Raw genomic sequence first — 27,324 nt, 5'->3', positions numbered from 1 at the left:
GAAGTTAAAGGGAGCAAACATCTATATCAAATCCATGTAAGCAATAAAATTGTGAAATACTTTTAGTACAGTCAATAAAGAGAATTTGCGTGAGTTAATGATTTCTCTTGATCAATCTTTTTAGTTTTCTAGTATTTATTCAACAAGTGTTAACCCCTCATAAATCAGCATTAGAAATTAATATAATCCAATAATTGATATTTCAACAGAAGGAAAAATACAATATTAGTCAAAATAACAGTTAATATTGTAATAATTCAGAAAGCGTGTAGCATAAAGACAGTTCCCTAATCTAAATTAAACTTGGAATGAAATAGGAACAAGGACTCAGTTCAGATACCCAATGAAGAGTTTCGGATGAGAGAATAGGGACATAGGCATATTGGCTTTGCACTATCAACAAAATAAAGGCAAGCAGGAAAATATTCTCAGTTAGCAATCAGAAAATAGGATAAACATTCTCTCACAAAGATAGAAACTCCTGCAAAAGTTATGAGTGAGCGAAAGCCCTCATAAGGAAAAAGAAGACTCCCCCCCCCCCTCTACTTGAGGAACACACACTAATATAAGCATAGTACATTCTTCTTGTCGCTTGTTCCTATAGTTCACTTCCATGTCAGGGTGTAGCCTTCAGGAGGGATGCAGAAACCTAAAAGAATCAAAAGAAAACAAAAATAGAGGTTCAGGCTGCTGCCTTTCTGAATGTTGATGATGGTTTAGGGATTGAGACTGACTGAGTGACTGATTGAGAGACTGAGAGAGACTGACTGACCGACTGAGACTGACTGACTAAGAGAGAGACTTACTGACTGAGAGAGAGAGACTTACTGACAGAGAGACTTACTTATAGAGAGAGAGACTGACTGACTGGCCGACTGAGTGAGAGAGGGAAAGAGAGAGAGAGAGAGAGAGAGAGAGAGAGAGAGACTGACTGACTGAGAGAGAGACTGATTGACTGACAGAGAGACTGATTGACTGGCAGAGAGAGAAAGACTGACTGACTGAGAGAGAGAGACTTACTGACAGAGAGACTTACTTATAGAGAGAGAGACTGACTGACTGGCCGACTGAGTGAGAGAGGGAAAGAGAGAGAGAGAGAGAGAGAGACTGACTGACTGAGAGAGAGACTGATTGACTGACAGAGAGACTGATTGACTGGCAGAGAGAGAAAGACTGACTGACTGAGAGAGAGACTGGCTTACTGAGAGAGACTGACTGAAGGAGAGACTGACTTAGAGAGAGACTAACAAAGAGAGGGACTGGCTGACTGAGAGAAAAACTGACTGACAGAGAGACTTACTGAATGAGTGAGTCTGACTGACCGAGAGACTGACTGACAGAGAGACCTACTGACTGGCTGAGAGAAAGACTGACGGAGACAGACTGACTGACTGAGAGAGAGACTAACAGAGAGAGTGACTGAGAGGCTGACTAAGAGACTGACTGACAGAGAGACTTACTGACTGACTAAGAGAAAGACTGACAGAGACAGACTGACTGAGAGAGTGACTGACTGACAGAGAGACTGGCTGACTGACAGAGAGACTGACTGAGAGAGGCTGACTGACTAAGAGAGACTGACAGACTGACTGACAGAGAGAGGCTAACTGACATAGAGAGATTGACTGACTGACCGACTGAGAGAGAGAGAGAGAGAGAGAGAGAGAGAGAGAGACTAACTGAGTTACTGAAAGAGAGACTGAGAGAGACTGACTAAGAGAAAGAGGGAGACTGACTGAAAGAGACACTGACTGACTGAGTGACTGACTGATTGAGAGAGAGACTGACTGAGAAAGACTGACTGACTGAGACTGACTGACTGAGAGAGAGACCTACTGATAGAGAGAGAGACTGACTGATAGAGAGAGAGAGACTGACTGACTGACTGACTGAGAGAGAGAGACTGACTGAGAGAGCTGAAGACGGCTGGAATGCCAGAAACCGGTCCTGGTTAGCTTGTTTCCGGTCCAGGGAAGGCATGGCTTGGCAGTTCGGGCTGGACTGTTCCCATGAGGCACAGGGTCAGACTGATTTGCATATGGCCATGTCTGAACTGGGGTGGTGTCGAGTGCAAAAAAACAATTGATTTAGGCCCAGATCTCTGTACTGGGGCGAATGTATGACATTGTTCTGCATTCAGTCCATCACCTGTAGTTTTTGCCATATTGGAGTTGCCGCGTTACTCGTGGGTGTCCTGACTGAGCCCCTCATATTTACCTCTAGAAATGTGAATACAAAATGGTAATTTTATTGTACGTGTGTGCAAAGACGTTTACAAAATCCTCTTATACTTTAAAGACGTGTTCCTTAGGTCTTCTTTATTAATGCGAGAATGGGCGCTTCGTGGTTTTAGCTCTGGGTTTTGATACCTGAACTACTAAATAGATTTGTTGCTGACAGTATAGCTAGAGGGGGCTTTAGGTAAGTCCATTTTCAACTGAGGCTGTATTTGAATAGCCCCTTTTAGCTGTTGGCTTATGACTTTGTCCATCAAGTCTTGGCAGAGGAGTTGGGGGGCGTGGCTTGGACGCCGATCGGGATGGCGGCGTGAGCTCGCAGCTCCGCGCGGAATCCCGCTAATTCTCCTGTTTTCGGGACCCTAGGCGACCCGAAGACGACGTTCCTGCCCTCTGAAGTGTAAGGGGACAGCTGGGCGCAATCGGAGGGTCGTTGGGGGACTGCTGGCCCCGAGAAGATCGTGAGAAGAGGGGACCGAGGTGTTGCCGAGGGTGAGAAGAAAATGGCGGCGAGGAGGTCGGACGGTCCCGAACTTCAGCCCTGAGCCAAGTTGTCGCCAAGTGGCAAGAGATCCTGCACTCGGCTGCCCGAGGCACTAGGATCGGCGGTGCTGTGTCCTGAGACCAGGGGCGCTGACCTGATTCACCCAGAAGCTCGGGGACCTTCGTTGGCCACCGCCCTAAGACTCATCCTTCCCCCCTCAGGCTTCGGAGGGGGGTGACGGAACGGAGCCCGTCCACCTGGCCACTGCTCCTGAGAGCGTCGGAGGGGACATTGCACTGCCCGGTGCCCGGAGACTGGCACGGAACCACGGGCGTAATCGCAAAACGGGCGACTGGACTTGTGACGCAGCACCCTGACATGGCGGCGATCGGAGGGCCGATGCCCGGGAGTCGCGAGGGGGACTCGGCGACATCGACTCGGCTGAGTGAGAGTCCCTCCCCGGAGCTTGATCAGGAACAGCGGCTGAACCGGCGTTTGGATGCCATCCTTGATGCGATCACCTCCACTAAGGAAGCGTTGCACCATGACATTGCCCAAGTGGCCACGGGCCTGGGGCTGCTACGCGCGGATCACGCGAAGCTGGCGGACAGGGTCAAGGACCATGACCAACTGTTGCTGGACCTGAAGCCATCGGTGGTGACCGCGGAGCACAGGATCACGGACATTTTGGCCCGACTGGACTCACTGGAGCGGAGGGCGGAGGATGCCGAAGGCCGCAATAGACGGAACAACGTGTGGGTCGTAGGCCTGCCGGAACGGATTGAGGGGGAGGATGCGGTGGCCTACATGGAGAACTGGTTCCGCACTGTGGTGGCACCGGAGGGGCTTACTCCTTTTTTCACTCTGGAGCGAGCTCACCGGGTGCCTGCTCGCCCGCCGGGGCTTGGCCGCCCCCCCCGACCGATGGTGGTGCGGCTCCTCCACTACAAGGACCGGGATCTCCTCATCCAGCGGGCCAGGATGTCGGGCCCGTATGAGGTGGAGAACAGTAAGGTAACGATCTTCCCGGATTACACTCAAGCGGTCCAGAAGAACAGGGCGTCGTTCCTCGCGGTGAAGAAGGAGCTCAGGGAGGAAGGCATCCAGTACTCCTTGCTCTACCCGGCCAAGCTGCGGATCATTATGGATGGCACTACGCACTTTTTTCAGACTCCGGATGAAGTTTGGCAATGGCTCGAGTCATATAGAGCGGGGACGGACAGATCGCATAAAAGTAGGAGAGACCAACCCAAGCAGCCCCGGGTGAGGCAGTCACAACGCATCAGATCCCGCAACAGGCGCCAGCGGGAGAAACGGGAAGCTCAAATGGCGGCGGAGAAGAGGGATGCGCTCGCAGCGACGGCGGCCATTACAGGGTCGCAACAGAACAGTGAACGGGCAGAAACGGACTCGGGAGGGGAAGGCAGCAGGACGGGAGAGGAACTTTCAGAGGCGGAAAGCTCGAAGGGGCCGATAGTAACCCCACAGACATCGGATGGTATTTTCTGCGGCTGAGATAGAATTGGGACTTCATGGTAGGGTGATATCCTGTTGATGGAGGGCGGGTTGCCGGGAGGGGGAGCTGTGTGCTTTGGAGGGGATGAAGGTGCGGGGCGCGGGCTCCGCTAGCTGGGGTCGGCGGCGACTCACCCCCCTTGGGCCCTTAAGGCCGACTGTGGTGGAGACCACAGGGTAAGAGTGCGAGAAGTTGGTTCAAGGTTTGGATGGGGGCGGCCATTGGGTTCGTGTGCTCTGTCCTGGGGAGTGGGGTTTGGGAAGTGTTTCAGTTTTGGGAATGTTCGGGGGGGGCAACTGCATCGGGGGGGCCATGGACCTTCGTTATTTGAACCGGACTGTACGAGGTTGGAATGGGGACATTACCTAATTTGAAATGCCTAACGTGGAATGTCCGGGGGCTGCGGACTATGGTGAAACGTCACAAAGTACATGCATATCTGGTACGCAGGGGGGTTCAGATTGCTATGCTCCAGGAGACTCATCTCACTAAAAAAGAGTGCGCTGCCTTGCAGAAAAGATGGCGGGGCCAGGTGTTTGGCACCACTTACTCAGCGTATGCCAGGGGGGTGTTGATCTGGGTGAGGGCGGGGATACCCTTTCAAGTGCTGAATCAAGTAGTAGATCCGGATGGCAGGTTTGTGGCGGTGGAGGGGAGGTTATATGGACGGGATGTGGTTTTCTGCTGTCTATGCACCGAACACTGACCAAGGCCGATACTTTGATAGTCTCTCGGGGTCCTTGGCCTCTTTCCTGGCGGGTCCGATAGTGTTAGGGGGGGACTTCAACTCGATCACGGATGTTGCTCTGGATAGGTCCCAACCCCCCCTAGTAGACTCTCCGGTGCGCAGGCTGGCCGCGCACAGGAAGGACTGGCAGGAACGATGGGGGTTGTTGGATGTCTGGAGGGAGCGGCACAGGGGAGCCAGGGATTATTCCTTTTATTCCGCTCTCCATGATCTGCATGTCAGGATAGATTTGGTGCTCTGCGGGGGATCCCTAGCCCCATTGATTTCCCATGCGGAGTACCTGGCTAGAACTATATCCGATCATAACCCACTATTGGTGCACATTCAGTGGCAGAGAGAGCGCTCAGTGATACCAACATGGCGGCTTCGGCCGGAGACGCTTGAGGATTCTGTGTTCAGCGACGCGGTCCGGCAAGGCATTGATAGTTATTTCGGAGTGAATGAGGGCACGGCTACGAGTAGGTCCACTGAATGGGATGCAATGAAAGTGGTGGTGAGAGGGGTGTGTTTGGGTAGGTTCTCGAATGCTCGCACGACTGTGCTGAATGACCTAATGAAAGCGGAAGAAACTTTGAGGGACCTGGAGCGCCGCAGGCCGGCTAGGCCAGATCTACAGGCCCAGTTGTTGGAAGCGAAAGAAGTGGTTGCCACCGAGACGGAACGTTTAAGGTGTTATGACTATAGGCAGTACATCATCAGAGCACATGCAGAAAGGGACAAGGTGGGTACCCTCTTGGCCAGACTAGCTAACCCGGAACTTAGGGGCTGCCCGATCCTCAGCATTAATAATGCGCAGGGAGAGATGGTGTACTCCCAGGCGGCGGTATTGGAACGATTTAGGGGGTATTATGAGGAATTATACCAGAGTCAGCTGGGAGTGGGGGTTCAGGACATCGCAGAATACTTGGGGGAGAGGCAGCTTCCGGTCCTGGACGAGGAAGACGCGAGGGAGCTGGGTAGCCCGATCACGCTCACGGAAATACGGGTGGCCGTCAAACATATGGCCCGCAACAAGACGCCCGGGGTGGACAGACTGCCGATAGAATTCTATCAACAATATGTGGACAGCTTGGCGCCCAGGCTGCTGGTGGTGTATGCGGAAGCTTTCGAGACGGGGGCATTGCCTGGGTCCATGCGGGAGGCCTTGATTGTACCGCTCCTCAAGCCTGGCCGGGATCCCGCGGATGTGAGGTCTTATCGCCCGCTGTCCATGCTGACGGTGGATTATAAGATCCTGAGCCGAATCCTGGCCACCAGGCTGGCCCCGCATATGATGGGCCTGGTACACAGGGACCAGGCCGGGTTTATACCCACGAGGAGCACGGCACTGAACGTCCGCCGCCTGGTGGGAATAATGGACGCCATCTTGGACGGGGAGGGAGCCCCGGCGGTTCTGTCTGTGGACATCGAGAAGGCCTTTGATAGTTTGGAATGGTCTTTCCTGGATGGAGTGTTAGAGAGGTTTGGCATGGGCGAGGGGTTTCGAAGGTGGATGAGGGTCTTATATACCTCGGCGACGGCGAGAGTACGATTGGGCGGCCTGGTGTCTGCGGCGTACCCGGTGGGCAGGGGAACACGACAGGGATGTTCTCTCTCCCCCCTATTGTTTGCCCTGACGATGGAACCCTTGGCGGTCCATGCGAGGTCAGGTGACCGATACGCGGGGATAGTCAGCGGCGGGCAGTGGCATTATATATCGCTATATGCGGATGACTTGCTCCTGTACCTAGCTGCCACCTCGGGGGCGCTGGTCGGAGCGATGGATCTGTTGTCTGAGTTCGGCCGGCTGTCGGGCCTTAAGGTTAATTGGGCGAAGACTTGTGTGTTCCCGCTGCGAGCGGGATCGCCAGTCCCTAGCAGCGATTTGGGTGTGGTATGGGAACCCTCTTTCATCACCTATTTGGGTGTCCGCATTTACCACGCGACTGCGGACCTATTGGAGGGCAACGTTGGCCGCTGTGTCCGGGCGCTGCGGGGCAGCTTGTCTTTCTGGTCGACCCTCCCGCTGACAGTCCTGGGCAGGATTGCACTGCTGAAAATGGTGGCGCTCCCCCGCTTCCTCTATTATTTCCGAACGCTGCCTGTCTGGATTCCCCAGGGGGTGTTTAGAGAACTGCGGTCAATGATAATTGGCTTTCTATGGGGGCCTGGCCGCCGTAGAGTGGCCCTGAGCACGCTACTTCGCCCCAAGATAGAAGGGGGCATGGCTGTGCCCGACCTCGAGCTGTACTATCTTGCGGCGCAGTTGCAGGTCCTTACACAGAACGTAGCCAGGGTGTTCCGGGGCCCGGAGGAGGACCGGGATCGGGGAATACAACGCCACGTGCTGTCCTACATCATCATGCAGCAGAGGCTCGAGCTACGGGCCCTTTCCATGGAAGAGCGGACGCTCCGGCTGTGCTGGCAGAGGAGCCTTCGGAGAGCGAGGGCACCGCGGCCTTATGCCCCGGAGATCCCGCTCGGGATGTTGACGGCTTTGCCGCACGGAGGAGATTGGTCCCCGTTGCTGGACTGGGAAGAGGCGGGACTGCAGATACATAGACGGGGCTTTGGCGCCGTTCGAAGTGCTCCGGGACCAGTTCGGGCTGCCTGATGGGGGCTTCCTCCTACACGCGGCAGTAGTGGCTGCCATACAAAAGCACTGGAAAGGGGGGCTCATGGAACCCACGACGACTATGGCGTGCCAATATGTGGTGATGGCGGCTGGTACGTTCAAAGCTGTGACGTGCCTCCATAATAGGATGCTGAACGAGGGGCTGGAACCACTCCAAGGGCTTAAGGCTAAATGGGAGGTGAGCGTAGGCCGGCCCATACCGGATACGGCATGGGGCCACATCCTGCGGCGCACGTGGAAGGGCACTAGAAATGCGCGCTTTTAGCAGGTTCATTTCTATGTGCTTCATAGGGCTTACTTGACACCAGAGAAATTACAGCGGTACTTTCAGGTGCCGGATGCCTGTTGCCCACGGTGTTCGTCCCCGGGAGCGGATATGGACCACTTGTTTTGGGGGTGCCCACAGCTGGGGACCTATTGGGCGGAGGTAGGGGAACTTCTGAATGAAGTGACTGACAGGGAGGTGGAATTCGATATGGCGGCGTGCCTACTGCTCTGGTTCCCGCATACTAAACGCACCAAGGTGACGAGCAAATTCATAGACCTGGGCCTGATATTGGCACAGAGGGAAATATCGTGGCATTGGAAGTCCAGGGGGGGACCCTCACTGCGTAGATGGAAGAATGAGCTGCTGCGGTGGTCTGACTGCGAGAGTGTGCTCCGGATGAAGCAAGCTGTAAAATTGGGGAATGAGAGGGCATTGGATGCGGCGCGTGCATGGGAGTTAGTGGTACAGGCTTTGCGTGATTCTTTGGTAGAGGATGAGGATGGCGAGAACTAAGCCGCTGGACACCGCGGGGCGAACACAGAAGTATGGTACCACGCACTGTAGTGGACCCATCCAATTCGACAGGACGAGGCACACACCTTAGCAGTTGCCAGGGGAGGGGGGGTTTTGGGGGGGCTGGTTGAAGGGTGTTTGGGGAGGGCCGGAAGCCATTAGATGGTCGCTTGTTAGGGCCTTGGATCTACTGGGACGGTGGGTATTATGTGGAGTGTGGAAGGGCTGGGTAGTGCGGCCAGGTGTGACGACCCAGAGCGCCTAGGGCAGGTCCCGACAAGGGCGATATCACTGATTATATCTGCGATGGCTGACGGGAGTGTTGTTGCGGGTGGGGGGGTAAAAGCAGATACGCAAAACGATCTTTCAACCAGGGTCCCTATGGGACGAGCACTGTGATGTGTTCCTCTTGAACGAAGTAATATGCCACCCGGCCTCCGGGATGCGGGCTGAATGGCTGTGTACGACTGGGAATTCTTATTGGATGGGGGATCTCACAAGTGTACTGGCTGATTAATTGTATCCTGTGGTTTATAATTCTGCAATAAAAATATATTTTAAAAAAAAAGTCTTGGCAGAGGAGTTTTCATCTTTCGCTTTTTGCTATTGGCTGTTTGGTTGTATCCTTAAGTTTCCATTTGAGTGCTTGTACTGAACCACATTAAGGCTCACTTTTCAACTATACCTCTCACTTTATGCTTTTGCTTGCCCCCTCCCATAGTCTTTGTCAAATGTGCTAAACTGCAAGTATTAGCACATTAAACTCAGACCTATTGGCTTTTCCAAAACGTGTTTTCTTTTTGAGACAATAACACAAAGCAAGCATTTTCCTAGCCAAAAATGTTGACTCTTGTGTAATGCATGCACGCAGCCTGATATAATGTATCCATCCATACGTTGACATAGATGATGAATACATGCCTATAGAGCAACATACCTACAGATGTTCGTGCATGCAGAGATCTGCACACCCACAGCTATCCATGCACTAGATGACAGGCACCTATGCAGATAAACCTATATGCACCCATACTCATAGACCACATGAGAGGCAGACACCCATACACACAAACTGAAAGGCGACTTATGTTGGTTATGTTATGTTGATTTCATTTCTATGTGCACGAATCACCCGCGGAGGGGTATCTCGGCGCAGAGCAGATCATATGCAAAGAAGAAACTGCTAAGCTAAAACAGCACTGTCTTGGAAAATGTTCTGAATTTAGCATGATCAGTGCATATTCGAATATAGAGAGGTAGCTCTTTCCGGTAAAGAGGGGCTAGGTAAGAGGAAGACCTGCCCGGTGAACGGGACCTTCTGACCCGTGGGGCAATGAGCAGAGCTTTGTCACTCGTTCTTAGAAGTCTGACTGGGCAATAATAGGTGAGCTTCAAAGAAAAGGAGCTAGGACATGTGCCCACAAAGTGAAAACTAGGACATTTCCCTATCAGAGAATTGTGTGTCAAGCAGCAAATTTTGAAGATAAATCTTTTCTGGACTGGCAACCAATGAAGTGAGCATAGAAGGGGTGTGGATGCAGCGCCAGCAGGAAGATTGCGAATGACACGAGCTGCATTATTGTATTGGCAAGGGGGGTAACATTTATGTTAAAGAGTGTGGGCTAAGACAGGAGCGCTGGAGCATCGCCTTGTCCAGCATCATGGTACGCGATATGTATGAACCTAGAGGGACAGTTTGAGTTCTGGTTAGGAAATCACTGAACAATTGTCACACTGTGCCATGGATTCTGAACTCCTGCAGCCTTTGAAGCAGCCTAAGATGAGACACTATATCAAATGCTGCGTACAAGTCCAGCAGCACGAGCAAGGATGAAGTATTGGCATCAAGGGAGCATCTTATTTGGTCAGTGACCACTACTAAGACTGTCTCAGCGCTGTGAAAAGGTCTGAACCCAGATTGTGATGGGCCCAGAAGCTTAGTGACCTCTAGATAATCCACAAGTTCTTTATTTATTTGTCCTTCCAGCAGGTTGCTCAATAAAGGAAGCAGTGAGATAGAAGGTGAGATTAGTGGGTTCCATATTGGCCTATGTTTGAATGGGTATGACCTGAGCTGCTTTCCAAGCCGAGGGAATTTTTCCGGTATTAACTGATTGAGTAAATAAAGGGCATATAGCAGAGGCAAGCTGATTAGATAGGACAGCAGAGATCCAGGGGGACAGAGATCTAGATGAGATCCTGATTTAAGTGATGCAAGCCCTTTCTGAATTAATTCAGGCAAGAAGACACTGAACTTCCCTAAGCTCAGGGCACCATTAGAGGAGAAAGACTTGGAATTAGATTTCTCATGTGCCAGATCCGCTGCGGTGGGAAAATTCTGATAGACTTTTTTTATTTTATCTTCAAAGTGATTAGCAAGAGAATGACATAGTGCTTGCGATGTGTGTGTTTCTTGAGAACAAGCAAAGGGGTATATAAAAGCGTTAAGCACTTTAAATTACTCTTTAGAAGAGTTATTGGTCTGGTTGATTTTATTGGAAATGTGGGACTTCTGGACTTTTTTGACATTACGATAGTACATTGTTAAGGATGCTCTATAGCCCTCCTTATCGAGTAAATTGTTGGTTAGACGCCACCATCCCCAATTTTTGCAGGAGGCTTTCTCTGCTTTCAGTTCTGATGTAAACCAAGGCACATGGGAACCATGTTTAGATATGGGACAAGGTTTTAAAGGATCTACCTTATCAAGCGCTGAATTTAAGGCTCTATGATAAGCTAATAGTGCTTGCTCCACGTCTAAATCTACAGACGTAACAGTAAACTCAAACTCCTCAACAAAAGAGTCAGGGTTGACTTTTCGCCAATGTCTTGCCACGTTTTTATTGGCTTTTTTTGTATTTTCTGTCGCATTTTCTTACGGATATGGAAACAGATTAATGTGTGGCCCATCCAGAATAGAGGTAGGGGAGCTTCACAGTCAAGGTTACGGAATTCGTAAAGATTAGATCTAGAGTATGCTGCGCAACATGAGTGGGTCCATTGCTTTATAGTGCAGGCCAAGTATGGCTAAATCAGAGGTAAGCTGTGCGACCTCCACATTCGGGAATTCTCCCCGTAAAAGTTAAAATCTCCCTATAGAGGAAACTGTTGAGATGCCAAAACATGGGTTGCAGTATATGGCTGCTTGTATAGTGCTTTATGATGCTCTAATGTAGCCAATCTAGAAGCACTAAATGTGACAAAACAGTGGAAAGAAGAGAGTAGGAGCCAGGGAATCAGGACAGAGACTTCTGATGGATGATCTCTACAGGGGCGGTCTTAGGCATGTGCAAGCTGTGCACCTGCACAGGGCCGCCAAACCCCAGGGGCCGCCACGCCAATATATATCCTTAATATAATAATCCTCCGAGGATGGATACATATGTGCATGGCGACCCCTGGTAGGGATTTGGCGGCCTCCGGCTCTGTTCCACTTCCAAAAACCCTGCCCCCCCCCTCTTCACTAGCCTCTGGGCCTGCGTTCCTCCGGGGGCCCCCTACCTACGCTCCCTGCCCAGGGCCGCCATGCGCCTAGAGCCGCCCCTGATCTCTATCAAAATTGAGCGTTCGACTTTAAGTGTCTGGTTAGCAAGAAGAAAACAGGACGGGAAATCAGACTGCAGGAGAGGGAATACGTTAGTAATGTTGACTTTTAGAGATATGGTTGGAGAAGCCAGGAAGAGTGAGGTTAGCGTTCTATACAAACCAACACTTAAACAACACACATGTGGTCATACAAACAGTCCCACGCAACACAGATAAAAGCAGAGAGCACAGAAGAACAAGGGGTCGAACTTGCAGAAAGAAGGAAGATGGGATACATGGATGCAGGTTTCACGTCTGCTTAATATGTTGACCCTTTCCTGACAAAATCAAATGTGAGGTAGAAGAAAGATTGGTTTCAATGCATTATCAATCTTTGACCTCTTCTTACAGAAATCACTAGTACTGGGTGATGGAATACCTTGGTCTCCATGCCCATTCAATTATTTCCCTCTTTGAAATGATCACCTGCTGTTAACTTTGAAGTGCTCTTTCCGTGTTCATTCCATCTTTGGCCTCTTCGCTGTGTTCATAAATATGTATTCATTTGTTTACTACTAATATATAACACAGGTTGGTTTGCCGGATCATACAGTCTACAATAAGCATTTGTGTATCCAGTTCTGGATTTTCCCTTTACAAATCATTGCTCTCAAATGTGCTGGTACACTGAAGCAAATGAAGTCTGCCTTTTCTAGAATGTGCATATTGGTTCAATGAAAACAAGATTTCCAGCATTCTTGAAGCACACCAGCTAACTATTTGCTGATTTTCTTATTGCTGCTTTTGAGCTAATTAAATGCATCTTGCTGTTTCACAACATGAAAAATACATGACAATGTGACACATGTTAATTTCCATTCTGTTACAATGCAATACACCAATAAGATGTTTATAAGGCCCTTTTTTGTGTGTTCCACACACATATGTAACCGCTAGAGGAGGTTCATTTATTTCTTTGACCATGCGCAGATATTTGTATCTGTTTATTCTTTTACTGACAACGGCTTTCATGCAGTTAATTAATGTAATGGCGCAAGGGGTGTAACACACAAAGTTTTTTTTGAAAATGAGAACGTTCCTTTTAGCCAGCCATGCACTGATGTGGCTCTGATAGACACTGCAAGAAATGCCCACCTGAAACCGCTTTCTGTACAAATGTACATCATTTTTCACAGCACTAGTCTGCCACCAGTGAAAACAACCGATAGTGTAATGAAAACTCCATTCCAGTGCATACCTCTTCCTTTTTACCCAATCACAAAGCAGTCTTACAGAACACTCCCCCAGCATCATTCTTAGCTTCTTGCACCATTCCTCACAGCATCTTGTCAGGAATAATCTTGGGAATCTTTATTAAGGAAGTGACTAAAGAGCTTTAAATATTGTGGGTGATATTGTGCGACAAGACTGGGTGGTCGAAATAGGGCCCAAACAGAGCGGTAGAGAGAGTGCTTTTCAAATGGAAAAAATCAAGCAGCAATCTAAAAATTGTTTGATACGAAACACTCTTTTCTTTAAAAAACAAAAAACTCCTTTTCCTGCACGTATAGAACAGTTTCAGCAGCTGGTACCTCGCCCATTTGCAACACCCAACATATAAGAACATTTGGGAATGCTTTAATTTCATTTAGAAACCAGTATGTATGCGATGCGCAATGATGCGTTTGTTTTATGGATTTTCTCAGATTCTAAGCAGTGAAGCTTCACCTCTGTAGTTTAAAAGTGCCGTAAATGCATACATTTAAGTTATAAATAGTAGGAAAATGTTCAGTTATTCATCCCACCTTAATATAATTTAGCGGTTTTAAGCACTTTCAGGGGCATAGCCATCATAAGTGCTGCAGGTGCAGTGGTTCCCGGGCTTAGGGGTCCAAAGCACCCTGATTTCTCCTTTCTTTTACTGCTCAACCATCAGAGAGGTGGACTCGTTTCCCTTGTTTGCTTTAAGGCCTAAAGCACCCTTTGCTATGCCTACGAGTCCCTTTCTTGTCTTTGTTGACAATGACAAATGATGCTTTAAGGACTGAGGGCAAAGTGTGTTTTTACCACTTTCTCTTGAGCAGTAGTATTCAATCTGTGTGAGCTTTCATTGATCAAAATGCCATACCCTTATCTGGGGGGAGGGAGGTTGGCCGCGCGAAGGTCCCCAACACGTCCTATCGTAGTTTTCAGCAAAGAACACGAGGAAGTGAAATGGGAAAATCCTAGTGTTGTGAAAAATGTCCTTCCCTAGCCACAAATGTTGACTCGCATCCAGTTCATAGACACATGCAATTCATTTACATGGATTGAAACACTGAAGCAGACGGGATATGAGCACAGTCTGTTGGCCCTGCCAGGGATAGCGCCTGAAGAAACAGTGGAGCAGATGAAGGGTGATTTGGAATAAATATTCGACAGTTTCTTTTGATACAGCGTTTGTCTACCAAGGGATTTCCCCGAGCATTGCATCACTGCCTTTCCCTCCATTAGCTATGTCTGCAGGCCACATGCAACTGATGGAAAGCTGGCAACCTGTCAGCAGTTATAGCTGTAAGGTAACCAAGAACAGAGCTTATGGTAATTTGCATTGTAGAGCTTTACAAATTTTTTTATTTTTTTATTTTGCAGCTTGTTAGCCCCAGGTTTTGTCTTCTCCAAAGCTCCTAACAGACCTTTATCAAGTAAGTAACTCACTGTAAGGTTGCAGTGTTTTTCTTCAACACAAATGTATTCATAAGGTAGAATGTATTTTTCTTTGATACAGCAAGTCTAATTGTGTGGTTTAAAAAAATCATTATTTTTGTATTTATTTGCACTTAACCACAATTTTATTTTTGACCTGAAAGTAGGAGGTTTTGTGACGTCCAAGGCACTGAGTAAACTGGCCTTTGCACAGGGGCAGCTTAAATGTTACTGCATTGCTGATTACTCAGTGAGGCCACTATGTCAACCGCATGCTTCGAATGGTGTGTGTAGTAGCTTGGGTTTGTTTTAGAATTTTGTGACTCTTGTGAATAATGGAGATCATCCTGGGAGTTCTAAGTCTTGTATAGATAGTGACAATGTTGCAAACCTAGACTGTAACAGGAGTGATACTTTGAGGCGTAGCATGCGTGTTCAACATATTCCTCTTAGATACAGGAAGTGATAAATACTCTTTGTATATTTTTATCTCATTATTAGTGTTTAATTCTTTCCTTTAGGACAACATGCAATCTTTGTTATTTTTATTGTTGTTTTTACCTTTTTTTAATTTTGCTTATGTCAATTTTCCATTTTGTCTTTTTGATAAAGGAAGATCCTTGTAGTAACTTTGGTTTATTTTAGAGTTTTGTTTATTATTAGGGAAGACCCATGTAGTAGCTTGGGTTTGTTTTAGAATCTTATTCATATAGAATGTCTTTGTGAATGTGTTCTTTACTGAATGTTCTATATGTGTCAGTTGCCAGCCTTTCTCTGTAGCTACAGCCGCCCTGCTCTTATGGTCCAGCGTATCATTAATAAATCTACAAACTGGCTGTAATCAAGAGTCTTCATTGCCTGATTAGAACATCGTGTCATACTTTGTTTGGTACATGTATCAAGGAAACTGGAACTATTGTTAGTAGAGAACTTTTAGTAGTTATTCAGGGGGAATAACACATCCTTATCTGACAAAATTAAGAATAATGGTCGGCTTTGTTCTGTATGCACATTAAGGATGATACAGACACAGTTCTTCTTACTAACTTGTACTTTGCCATATTTAGCCTTTCTGTTTTACTTTTCCTCTACTTCAAGGGCTGCTTATCTTTCACCGTGCTTTCCCTGTACTACCCTGCACTAGAATCCTCTTTGCCCGTCTCATTTCCTGTCCACCTATTGAAACCGGAAGTGACGTTTGATTTGCTTGACAGAACTAATCTCAAGCACCAGGCTCCCTAAATCCCCTCCCTACACAACATATGCTTGTAACTTGGCTTTAGTGGGTGCCCCCATGTAGAGCTGAAGAGTTATTACACCAGACCGTAGTGCTTTTTTAAGTATCTGCAGGCAGGTGTATGGTGAAAGTGTTGCATATTTTATTTGAGTTTTTGCAAGTCACAGCTGTAATCCTTTTAATTGTTATTTTGGCAAGAAGTGTTGTTGTGGGGAAGAAGAATAGGAAAGTATTTTATATGAAAGATTTGAAGGAGATGGTGATTTGAAGTCCTTAAGGAGCACATTTAGAGTTCAAGGAGAAAGAGTTGACAAGCCAATGATATCTCACTTAGTGAATGAAAAATTGAAAATACCCATTTTGTGAGGAAACGGAGATGGTGGAAACGTGCCTCCATCTCAGGTATTATTATTATTTTTCTGGACATTTTTAAAACACAGCGCCCACTTTAAAAGAATCTCTTGGCACTGAAGATAAAACATAGGGGCGAGAGCGTGGTATTACTAGCAAATGCAACTGATTACAGACTACTCAATAAAGTCTTTCAATTTGTCCAGGATTGTAGAGAGACCTGTTCTTCCCTGATATCACTAATGATTGGATTAGACATTATTGTGCCTCACACTCAAAAACTGCGTTCAGCATATCTGTTTTGCTTAAATGTGGGCAACACAAGCAGGAGTTGTGCTTGGGACATATATACTGAATTTAGACAAACAAAGTGTAGAACCTAGCCTGTATAAAATGCTGCAACAGTGCTTTAGTCAGGCAGATTTTACAAAAAGATTCTGTTATCCACCGGTAGCCAGTGCAGGAGTCGAGATGTCCCGAAACTTGGTGGTTTTTTTTTAGACTCAACACAATCCTAAGAGAAACATTTTGGATGTCTTCAAGATACACAATAGCTTTTGATTTAAGGTCTAGATAGGGCGAGTTACCAAACTCGATCTGAGATTCCACCAAAGAGTTTGGGGCCATCTTCCTAGGGGGGAATAGTCAAAAAGATAAAGCTCTGTGGATTATCCCCACATGGTAAAAACAAACTCTCTCTTTTTTCTCTCGCAGCACTCGCTGTTTGACCAGTATAGTCTGAAATGGGACATGGGCAAGATAATAAATACATAGGGATTTATTGTAATGTCGGGCGGATCGCCACCGCCTGCATAGTGGTGGCGATCCGCCCGACATTATCTCCCGCCCGCCTCCCATTTCCCCCGCCATATTATGATGGCGGGTGTACCGGGACGGACGGGAAGTCCGTCCACCGCTTTTCCGTCCGGTTGATGAGTCGACCAGGCGGAAAAGGGTTGAATATGGTGGCAGTGTCTGCAAGAGTCCGCCATCCATATTACCTTGCAGGCGGGAAGCAACCTTTCGCTGCCACGGTAAGTCATTCGGGGGGCCGTTGCGGGCCCCCAGGATGTTGGGGGTGTGGGGGGTGCACATGGGGGGTACCTATGGTACCCCCCTGCATTGGCATAGACAAGGTGGCAGGCACCGCACGGTGCCTGTCACCTTGTGCATGCCAATGCACAACGTGCATTCCCAGCATTGTGGCGGGCGGTGCTGTGTGCACCGCCCACCACAATGCTGGGAATGGGGGATGCCGCTGCCACCGTGGCATTGGCATCCAAATTGCCGGTGCAGAACTGCCATACCACTGACGGCCAGTGGCGTGCAGACAAAAGTCCACCCGCCATCCTAATAGGCCCCATAGTGTCAGCTGTGGAATAGCAATGTAAACTATTGGGAGGACACTACTGATGCCTTTAACTTCAGTGACCCCCCATCTGAGTAAGTAATCCTGGACTTTGCAGCATGGCACTTCTAGTGGAATAAAAAGACATCCACAATGCTGTGTGGGAGAGCCCGCTACTTATTTCACTATACAAGATCGCAGGGCTAGTTACCTTGGTTGGGAAGAGAGGAGCTGGAGATAGTGCCAGGCTGCACATCTGTTGGTGGTACACGGTCCGGTGGATGCAACCTCATCGAATTGTAGCTGTTCGCTCTTGGTGGAGAAAGAGGCCCAGTCAGAATTGTAACTTCTATTCTATGTACTGGAGGCAATTGACATATCCCACAAAAGAAGCCCCACAGGGGACACATCTTTGCCTGCAAAAAAGCCAAAGTCACAGCACCATTAGAGGGCTACAACTGCCCAACATCCTTCAGTGAGGAAGCAGAAGGATGAGAGTGATGGATGGATTCATCTCCTGTCCAGGCCTGCCAATGGCACCATTGTACAGCTTACATAAAAAGTCGGGAATGTGCAGACTATAATCACTGTTTTCAGAAGTACAGTGCATGCCATGTTGGCCATAGACTGCGGGCAAAAATTGCAATAAAGTATTTGGAGAAGAGAACTGCTATGGGGGGGCTTTCACGACCCAGTAGCATGAGTATCATGTGTCTTTAACCAACATCAGTGAGTTTTATTACAACTTAGATTCTAGAGGGTGAATTAAAGATATTTGAAAATTGCAGGAGAGTGGGAATAATAATAATAATAATAATGTTTGAGCTTGTAAAGCGCACTGCTACCCGTAGGTTTCTTGGCGCTGTATAACGCTGGGGAACCCGTCCTGGCTTTCCCTGTGGGATGGTCCCTGCTGGGAGTCCCCAAGGTGGAGCCAGGCATCCCCGGCGTTGATAGGGCCGTTGTGGAGATTAGGCAAGCTAATGCCCAGAGTTGCTGAGTGGGACCCCTGATTAGAGTAGGCACCGAAGCGAGAATTATCGAGTCCGCTGACCCAAGTCCACGACCCTGCCGCGTCGGGAATTGAACCCTGGTCCCGGCCGACTTCTGCTCCCGGGTCTGCCGCCTCTAACCAGTGAGCCACACCATTCCACAGCATCAGTCTGTTAGGCTCGATGGGATCTGCTGAAGTTGCCAAAAAATTGAAGACTCAAATAAGGCTTCCTTAAGAATGGAGATGAATCCAGACAGGAGCTTTCAGCCCATGATTCTGAGAAGGGCAGGAGGGGACACCGGTGACAAAGATGGGATTCGGACACTGTAAATGAGGGACATTCAGGATTTGAGGAACAACTTTGTTGACCAGTACGTCTACGCCAGTATGTTATATCCTGTAAAACGTATGTTTTGATTTTGAGTTTTTGTCCGATGCACAACGTCTGTCAGAAATTGGCAGTTGTTGTGTATGCCCTCTTTTGAGTGTATTCCCAGATATATGATCTAAATGGGACCCGTGGGACATATGCTAATGTTTGGCACATGTTGCATCTAGTAAACTCTGAATAATCCCCGTTGTGTGGTTGTGAGTAAGAAGGCACACCATTTGCACATGTGAACTCAGCCCCTGGCAATCTAGAATCACACAATTTGTGTCATCTATTGTATGGATGTGCTACTAGGATGAGGAGTTCTTTTTTCTGCTGTGCACTTCCTCTGTTATTGCCCTCCATGAAGCTGTCACATATTGATGAGCATCTAAATATGCTGAATTTTTGGCCCTTACCTGCAGCTCTGAACTTATGATTGTTTTTTTGGGGTGATGTTGTAGCAATATTTAGGAGGCTACTGCTCCACTGTTCCACTCGTTGTTGTTTGATGTTTTGTAGTGTTCTCATACATGTTTATGGTTGTAAGTGTAATAACATCATAGACTGCTGGATCCAAGGCATTCAGTTTGCAATTACTACAGTGCATTGTCATGAGTCTATTTGATTACTGCATATTTCAGTTACAACGCAACCTAATAAAATGCTAAAAATATATTACCCGTTCAAAACAGCAAACGAGTTACTTACACTCAGACTTCCCTATGGAGAAAATAGCACCTCGTAATTAAAGTCACAACTTTCCACCTAGGATTCATTCTTTAATTGACCTTGAGACTGATGCTAAGTGTTCCCCTTTTTACACTTCACTCTACTGGCACTCCGTAGACCGCTTTCGAGGCGGTTTTTGCATGGTCAAGTTTTCGAAGATTGTGGCCAAATTTGGCCAGATCATTTTGTTTCTTTGCAGTCCATCCATACGCTTTTTTAGGGATGCTTATATGTACTATTTTACAGTAGTCCATCTGTCCCATCACTATAGATACCCATGTCTCAACTCTATGGTTGTTTTGCATTAGTGAGAAGTCTTCCTGAGCGTTGCAAGGTAAATGTTTACAAATCTGACAACAAAAATGTTGGTGGTAATGAAAGAAACAGCTGAGAAACTGGCTGGGCTCTGCCCCTCCTGATATCAAGATATCTGTTCTTCTCATTTTAGACTGGAAGACACCTCCAGACCGATTGGCTTTGCCAATGCTTGTCCACTTAATGTAACTGGGTCTCGTCCATGCATAGCTGATGAATGGTGCTTGCGAACAAGACTGTGTGGTGTACTGTACCTCTGATGGGCAAGGCAAGGATTTGGGAGTTCATTGATTTGTTAGTAGGAGCTGATATGGTTTTGGGTGAGAGTAGAAGTATTTAGGAGGATAAGCTTATGCATTGCAAGTGATCCATCCAAGGCAACATTTCCTTTTCGAAAAGCAGCCCATTCACGAGGGAACACTGGCTCCTTAAAAAAAAAAATATTAATTTGTAAGAAACTTTTTTTAATTAAAAAAAATATTCATTTGGAAGAAAGAGCATGGGGGACGACGGCCGTGGTGGTCTCCTTGACCACTGTATGCTTCCCCCCGAGGCCACACTCCATGATTTCTACTTTTGGGAGAGTCAGTTACCACCTCAACTCGGACGTCTGTATATATTAGTGGTTTGCATCTGCTATTGCAGTCTTGACACTGATACGTTTCAGTGCAATTCGATGACCTAATATGGACGCCCCATTCACACCCCTCTCCTATTTGCATTCGGAAAGTGTCACAAAACGTAATTTGTAAATCGGAAATACTTTTGCGAGGCAGCAAAAATGTTGTACATTGTAGCACATATTTTTGCAATTGCAAACTTTGTGATTTTGCGAAATGCAAACTTTGTGATTTTGCGAAATACAAATAGTTTTCCTACATTGAGCCCTGTGTTCTCGGATTAAGATTTTGTTACGGTACTTTAGCGAGCAACAAACACGTGTTTTTTGGCGTAGAGTATTCTGGGCCTGAAATACAAGTCTCTGGGCTCCCAGCGAACGCTTCCATCCTGATATTTAGACTTCAAGCGCGCAGCCTATTTTGCTCTGCTGTCTGCAGAGACATCCTAGGTTCCCTGCTGCTAGCAAAAAGCTGTCCCTTGAGCATAGAGTCATTTGGCGCTCCTGCTGTTGCCATCTTTGCAGGAGATAGAGCTGGCCTGCCATTCAATCTGGATCCCCTCCCAGCTAGCCGCGCTCCAATCATTTTGTCCTGGAACTATAAACATGAAGAAGGGCAGGGAGTCGGAAATCTATTTCATTGACCTGTAGCCTCAGGGACCTTGCATGTGTTTGTTGCCCTGTGCCCAGGTGAGCTGGAGGCTTTGCAAGTTTCCACTGCCTCCGTCCTAAGTCAATAACTGAGAAAAAATGCTGACACACAGACCAAAGCACTCAAGGTGAATCTTTTTTCCAGCATAAACTGCAGAGGCTGAAGCACTGCACCATTGCCTGTTTGTCAACGGTGTAGAGAACCGAATGCGCGCGCACTCCGCTGCGACTCCTGCTGCACAGCGGCAGTATGGGGCGGTGACTGAGTGCTTGCACTTTACCCATCTCCGCTTCCATTATTTAACAGAATGGCTGTATACTGGAGCCTCATCTATCTTTAATACCCCTAGAGGCTCTGAAGTGATTCTTCGAGATCTATTAACCGCTTGAATGCAGGAGTGCCTGCGGTGTGACAAACACAGGATAAGAGGCCTGCTACTTAGATGAATTGGAGACCTCTGAATGAGCAATAATCAGTTGGAAGTTGGCAGGAGTAGCGTATGGGTGCAACGGTTAAAATCAGCAGTTAAACATTTGCAAACTACAGCTTGCAAGGTTTAGAATCAAGGCAGGCCTGTTCCTTTCAACAACAAACCGAAGAGATGAATGTGTTAGACCGCCTAGAGAGCCATATGAGAGCAGGATGGGGCTGTGGCAAATTGCAACGAAAAGCTGCAAGGATTGCCCTATTGATGAGTTGTTCATAGTGCAAAAGATGTAATTTCATCAAGGGAAATGCAGAAGTGGGCTCCACTCTAAAACCTTGAAATGGCGCAGTTCCTTTTTAAGAAACAGAACTCGGACTTTGCAGCTGGGCCCTTATAAGACCTGCCCAAAAAACAGTCATACGCGGAGTCACACAGGCTTCATCGCTGAGCCCAACAGTTTTTTATGTCCATGTTCCCCTCCCCCCGGCTAGGATTGTGAAGAAATGAGGATTCGACATCTGTTCTTACTCAGATGATACACAGCCGATGATAGCTACAGGAGAAAGACATGAGGACACCAGAGATAAACTGGTCAATTGTTAACAGAGACCGCAAACTGGATGATAAGCACTGCCTCAAACTGGACGCCGAGAAGTCAGAGATCCTACTTTCTGGGGGAGGGCAAATCTGATCTGGGACTCCTCATGGTGCCACACCCCATTAGGAATCGCACCAGAGCCCAAGAAGGTAGTGAAACATCTCACAGTTCTTGTAGATGATTCACTTTCCATGCAAGAGCAAGTCAAGGCCACCTGCGGCAAATGTTTTCCCATTTTAAAATTGTTAAGGAGACTTTTTAAGAGGTTTCCAGACAACCGGAGAAAAACCATAGTTCAGGTTCTCATAGCTAGTAGAATGGACTTTGCGAATGCACTGTTCTTAGGCATGGCAGACTATCTGTTTTCACGATTGCAGGTAACTCAGAATGCAGCTGCTAGACAAATCTGCAAAAAGGACAGATATAGCTCGGCATCTGCCTGCCTGGAGAGTAGATTTTACATTGGTTGCCAAAGTGCCAAAGAGCGAAGTTTAAGTTACTTTGCCACGCGCACTAAGTACTATAGAACCGGCCCAATAATTTTGACAATGTAAATTCTATTTGCTCACACCTGATCACAGAATCTTGCAATAGCAAAAACAAGGTGAATAAAGAAAGTCTGAGCAGGAGGATGCTCATTAACTGAATGTAAATAATAGTTAAAGGCGGCAGAAGTCTTGTATTTGACATGATAGTTGACGAGAGTTGGCCATACCATAAACAATGAACAGTTTTACTACTATGGTTGGTGGTTCGAAAGTGTTTTTTTGAGCTAAATAAATAAAGACGAAGTATCAGGGTATAGTTATTAAAAAAAACTTTATTTACAGTAGATAAAACCACAAAAACACAGAAAATCATGAGAAAGACAAGTTAATAACAGGAATAGGTGATTGAAGATTATTATCAAATCATCAGTAGATGTAGCGGTCAAACTGATGGAAAGTTCTTCAACAGATGTATATGAAACTTGATAGAACAAACCGGATCATGTGACTTAAATTTAACATGTATCCGCGTAATTACAGATTTAGCAGCTTTGTTCCAAGGACAGCCTATAGGAGATGTGGGGTGCCCCTATTGAACATGTGGTCTACCAGGCAGAATGTGATCATTGTTTAGTTTTGTTTGATGTCTCTGATCCTGACTCATAGAAAGTGGACCCCTGTCTTATTTGTGTCTTAGGCATCTACCTCATAATTTCCCTCTTTCCTCCGTTTTCCAGGGTGGAAATGATAGTGAGGAGGGAAGCAGCAGGAGCAATGCTGATGATTCTCTTTTGGTGTCAGGCAGAACGCATTCCTACCTGACAGCCATTTGAATCACTATTGGAAAACGATATGTGCCTGTTTGAGACTTAAGGTTTCGAAAAATCAGGCAGGACCCCGAAGGTTTCTTTCACAATAGAGCAGCCTGGGCGACAGTCGTCTATAGGCTTTGTTTTAAAAAATAAGTATTATATAGGAAATTGCCCATTGACTGGTGGCCTTACTCTAATCTTAACATTTTTGTGGGATAATTTCTAGGAGGGGCTGTCAGTGATTATCCTTAATGTGGAATAGACTGTGATCAACTTATTCTATCAGCCTTGGAAAAATCTATGACAGTGGATCTTAACCTGTGCGCCGGGGTAGCCTGGCAGTCTGTGAAGCCTACTTGTGGGGTCTGCAACTGCTTAGATAATTTAATATTATTAGCTGAATAATAAAGTGTATATAAATAAAGAAGCAAAATGTAAAATAGGATGGTAAAAATGAAGGTAGTACCCTAAAATTGATTCGTGGGAGTAGTGCAATGGCATCAAACAAGATGTAGGATGTATGATGAGTGGCCTCAAGTAAATTTAGGAAAGCTGCAGCCTTCCCATTAAAGTTAAAATTTCGATCTATGAAAATATTTATTTGGTAATTAAATGAAGAGATTTCATCACTTGCGTATTTGTTGGATGCATTGGCGTAGCTTGGTCAGTAAGACTTGGAAGGGGGGGTGAGCTTCAGACTTTCCGACAATCACACCAGCATATCATGTTAATCATTAAATGGGAAGCACAGCAGAGGGGGGCTTAAGAACCAGGGGAACGGTAAAGGAGTGCGAATGTGAGGGATACTTAAAACAAGTGTTTGGTAAAATAACCATGTTTTAAGATCTTCCAAACAGTGATGAGAGTGTAGGTGTATGCTTTTTTATCCAAGTGAGTATGTAAAAATTCCAAGTGAAATCCAACAGACACCTTATCATACCCGACTGAAAGCTCCTGTACCCAACTATCTAATAAAGAATACATTTATTAGGAGGGTGTAACACCCCAAACACCCCCCCTGAAGCTACGCCCCTGGTTGGATGAATGCTTGTTTCTGTTTTTTTGTGTATTGTTTTGTGGTTCATGTCATAAAAAATGCTTAGGCTAGGGTCCCCGCTTCCATTTATGACTCAGTGAGCATCTCCTGATTCCAATAATGATTCATTGGGGGTCCCTGGGTTCCAGTTGTGATTATGTGGGGGGTCCATAGAAGTCAAAAGGTTAAGACCCCTTAATATCTGGTTTGTGATCTCTTGGAGGAAATTCCATTATTGTATTTTCTTGCAGGAATATGTTTTTGGTCTCAGTGAGGTGTTTACTTTAATTGGGGGAATTATTATGCCAAGATCCTTATTTGAGATTGTGTCTGCAGTCTTTCGTCTTAAAAATCAATCCCTCATTTATGCCTAGTGGGTTGTCATGCATCTGATTCTGGCTTTAATTTAGAAAACCTTATGTGAGCTTGCATGACCTTTCTTTTCAATATGTAATTTCCTTGCTATTCTTTTCATAGGAAAACTGCAATCTTTTTCTGTTTTTTATATATTAGGTTCCCAACAGATGCATCTAGCTTAGTTTGTCCTGACGATGACCTAAGTATTTGTCCACATGAGTCAACACGCCATTGACTAGTATCAAATAGAAATGGAGTCCCATAAATTTTCAAAGATGTGTCAAAAATACTGTACTCCCCACAGTATATATTTTGTTTATCACCTGTTTGTAGTCTAATGTATTGTTGTATTTGGTGTACTGCCCAGGACGATCGAGCACTGTGTTATGTCTACCTCTCAGTTGCACTTACTTTGTTTATTATTAAACTTGTGATTAATAATGTATACATTATCTTGCATTCATCTGTCTATGTTCTGTTCAATCATTGTATTTATAGTCCATGCCTGTCTTTAAACATTCATTGCCTAAGGGTACAGATGTATTGCACAGTATCCACTTGTAGTTTACTCAAATAAATTATTTACTTACTTACAATCTATAGATGAACCACTGTTACTAGTTATCTCCCCGTTTAGGAAGGAAGATGATTTGTTTTTTTGCATTTGTAATGGCTCAGAAGGGTCTCAAGCCATCCATTTCAGCCCAGAGGGGGGGGGGGGGGTGGAGGGGGGGGTGGATCTGTAGAAATATTCCAAACAGCTCATGAGTTATGTGGAGTTATTTCACCATCGATTGTTCATGGCTCATCCATTTCGCTGGATGGTGGCAAGCCAGGTGTTGGAAGTGGGGATGATCATGGTTGATAAATTTAAGCCGCAACTTGGAATTCCTCTCATAATTGTTTCGTTCACTGTAGGGTTCATATTGGAGAACTCAACGTCATAGCTGTGTTATCTTGCATTCTTTCTTCTTATATATCGCAATTAACTTCTTGGTAACAAACTCAGAGATTATGCATCCTAGTTTTGCTGTGTTTTTCTTCCAGTTTTTTCTTTTGTGGCAGTTTGTTTGAATTCAGTATTTTCTCCTAGGAGTAAGTACTATGACGAGGAAGAGGGACAAATAGGTAACGTTTTGATGACTTGCTGGTAATCCACATTATACTGAGTCATCTCTTTCTTATCACAGTACTTAATCTTGACCATCCCACCTGTGGGGTTTAGCAACACTACAAACGTGTTACATCAAACATAAAGGGGAGCTATTTATTCCAAACCCCTAAGAAGGGGAGATTAAAAAATGAGTTAGGCTAAGGACAGTGGTATCTGTCTGAGGAGTGATAAGGATGCTCTGCAAATTACCAAAAATGACTATCCACCATGCATTTTCAATAAAGAATCTCTCTCTATCCCCTTCCCTAATTCTCCCTTTCTTTCTTTTCCCATATTTTTGTGGCTTTTCCTCTCCCCTCATTTTCCATCTTTCTCTCATTGTTTATATCTGCCTTGCCTTCTAGTAGGTGCCCTCTCTTTCTGTCACATCCCAGTCATGATTCTTCTTTTTGTCATTCCTCTTTTTCCACCCCTTTTCTTCTTCTTTTAATGACTACATTTTAGTTTTGCCTCTCTCCCTTCTTCCAATGGTGGCTGCCACATACAAAAAGTGATGTGGCAGGAGCGGGGGCACGCGGCGGGGGCAGCAGGGGAGGGGTGAAGGGACTGTCTATAACAATGTTAAAAAATAAAAATAAAGTTAAACTTAACTGCTGCCGCCGCCTGCTGTGTCCCGCCTTGGTGCTGGGGCTTCCTTGTCCCACCAGACACTATGACTACGTCACAGACTACCTGTCGAATCTCCGCGTTGCTTTGGGCGGCCTGAGACAGCTGGCCAAACACACATAAGCACCTAGGGAGTGCACATAGCAGTCCTCCTCCCCTTCCCATGCCTTGGCCCGTCCCGTCCTGCACACGCTGGCTGTGCCAGCGGCTTAAAAATAAAACGATAATGAAATATTGTTTTATATTTTTTGCTGCTGGCTGTGAGACAGTGGGGCGATGCACCTCCGCCAAGGAGTCGCCCCTTCCTTCTTCACCTCTCTCCAGCTTTGTGACTTTGCCACTTTGTTCCTCCTTTCTTCAGCTTTCCATGTTACATTCTTTACTTTTCCCTGCCCACTGTTTGCCTTTTTCTTACCATATGTATATTACACTTGATTTTAATTTGACTCTCCGTCTGCTCTCTCTTTTACTCCTCCCCGCTATTCCCTCTCTTCCCTCTTCCCACCTCTCATGTACTTAATTTCTCCCTTTTGTACCTCCTCTACAAAATTACTTTAGGAGAATGATGATTTTTTTTTCCTGTGGATTTCGGCTGCATGAAAAGCCCAACTTCCCCAT

General features: G+C 46.4%; 1 protein-coding gene across 1 annotated transcript in view; it reads left to right on the top strand.

Annotated features, from left to right (window-relative positions):
- FARS2 (phenylalanyl-tRNA synthetase 2, mitochondrial) overlaps positions 1-27,324 on the top strand; it is a 1,707,987-nt gene that overhangs the window by 294,981 nt on the left and 1,385,682 nt on the right. Inside the window, exon 3 of the mRNA XM_086965030.1 lies at positions 14,537-14,589. The gene's annotated coding sequence lies outside the window, so the exon portion shown is untranslated. The remainder of the gene's footprint in view (positions 1-14,536; positions 14,590-27,324) is intronic.

Source organism: Lissotriton vulgaris, chromosome 4_1 (genome assembly GCF_964263255.1).
Source record: "Lissotriton vulgaris chromosome 4_1, aLisVul1.2, whole genome shotgun sequence".
Classification (NCBI taxonomy): domain Eukaryota; kingdom Metazoa; phylum Chordata; class Amphibia; order Caudata; family Salamandridae; genus Lissotriton; species Lissotriton vulgaris.
Note: the sequence above shows the minus strand (reverse complement) of the source record. Positions and strands in the feature narration are given on the sequence as shown.